Source organism: Mandrillus leucophaeus, unplaced genomic scaffold (assembly GCF_000951045.1).
Source record: "Mandrillus leucophaeus isolate KB7577 unplaced genomic scaffold, Mleu.le_1.0 Scaffold1197, whole genome shotgun sequence".
Taxonomy (NCBI): domain Eukaryota; kingdom Metazoa; phylum Chordata; class Mammalia; order Primates; family Cercopithecidae; genus Mandrillus; species Mandrillus leucophaeus.
This window is the reverse complement of record NW_012100287.1, coordinates 243,372-245,248: the sequence shown is the minus strand read 5'-3', so window position 1 is coordinate 245,248 and position 1,877 is coordinate 243,372.

The window sequence follows — 1,877 nt, the reverse complement described above, 5'->3', positions numbered from 1 at the left end:
GGCCGGGCACAGGCTCACACCTGTAATCCCAGCACTTTGGGAGGCTGAGGCAGGTGGATCACCTGAGGTCAGGAGTTCGAGATCAGCCTGACCAACATGGTGAAACCGCATCTCTACTAAAAATACAAAAACTAGCTGGGCGTGGTGGCGGGTGCCTGTAATCCCAGTTACTCAGGGGACTGAGGCAGGAGAATCACTTGAACCCAGGAAATGGAGGTTGCAGTGAGCTGAGATCACGCCATTGTACTCCAGCCTGGGCAACAAGATCAAGAGTGAAACTCCATCTCAAAAAAAAAAAAAAAGAGTATATACCTGGGTTGAAAATGAGATCTCCAAATATGAACCTAGTAATGAATTTAGCTCAAGTCTTTACTATGCTACTTAGAAGCTGTGTCAAGTTGGGCAAATTGCATAACTTTTGTATGTCAGTTTCCTTCTTTGTTGTGGGAAGAAGAAACCTGATGGGGATAAAAATAGCTCACCCATTGTATATCAATGTTCTCCTTATGCAACAAATATTTACTTACTCTTATTATGGGCTGTTCACTTGGGATATAGTGGTGAACAAGACACAGAACTCATCCTCAAGAAGCTTATAGTCTGATGAAAACTTATTTGAGTGCCTATGATGTATGAGTCATGCATTTGCTAGGGACTTTCATATATGTAGCATCAATTAATCTTCACAATAGGAGTGTTATCACTCAGGATTTCTGGGCACTTACAACTTCCACTCTGATTAGCCTGTGGCTGAGTAGCTGTTCTTTCAATAAATATTTATTGAGGGCATACTGTGTGCTGGGCACTGTGCTAGACACTGGGGATTTAGTGGGGAATCTTGTTGATGCATCAGCTGTATTCATTGGGCACCTCTCATGTATGAGGTTCTGGTTTTCTCATTTAGTCTTCAACACTGTGGATGTGGGGTAGAAATTATCCCCAGTTTACAGAAGAGGAAACAGGTTCTGAGGGGTTAAACACAAAGGACACATAACAAGGATATTTTCAAGGTTATAGTCTGAACTGCTGTAATAAAGAGACTACGAAATATAGTGGCTTCATTCATTAAAGTTTATTTCCGTCCCTCCTAACAGGCCAGTGTAAGCATGCATTTCAGGTTGTTGGAGCAGCTCTGCTCCATGATGTCTATCCGAAACCCAGATTTTCTTTCTCTTGCCACTGTCATCTCCTGCATGGCCAAAGCTAGGTCACCATCATAGTCATGTTTCAGCCTATGGGAAGGGGGAAAGACAATATTCAAGGCAAGTAGCTTTGTCTCAAAGTAGATGCCCCCAAATTGTGGAAATCTTTTCAAATTACATCCTGCTAACCTGAACTTAGCTGCATAGCCACATCTAGCTGCAAGGGAGGCTGGGAAATGTGGCCTATGGCTGAGTAGTCATGTGCCCAGCTGAAACTTAGGAGATTCTGCTAATTAGTAAACATAAAGTGACGATGAACACTAAAACAATTAGTAGTCTCTGGCATAGCTAGTAAGTGATGAAGCAGGAGTTTAAACTCAGATTTGCTTGAATCCAATTCCATGTCACCACCTCTTAGACACAAGAGCTAGAGAACTCTGGTTCTGTTATCTGCCTGTCTGCAATGTAAAATAATAAATAAATAAAGTTTCATTGGCATTGTTTAGGAACAAACAGTTGGAATAGTGTGTCAAGTTCCCAAAAATGTGGGAGTAGGAAAAAAATATTTTTTCTTATAGATGCCAGTTTTTTGTCCACTTTTCTTGGAAACATCTTAAACTTCTAACAGCCTGGCCTTGTGACTCATACAAATGGCTTGTGTAAAAGTTACATAAGCTAGAGAAAAAAATACAGCCACTGAGAGAGAGAGAGAGAGAGAGAAGAAAGAGAGAAAGA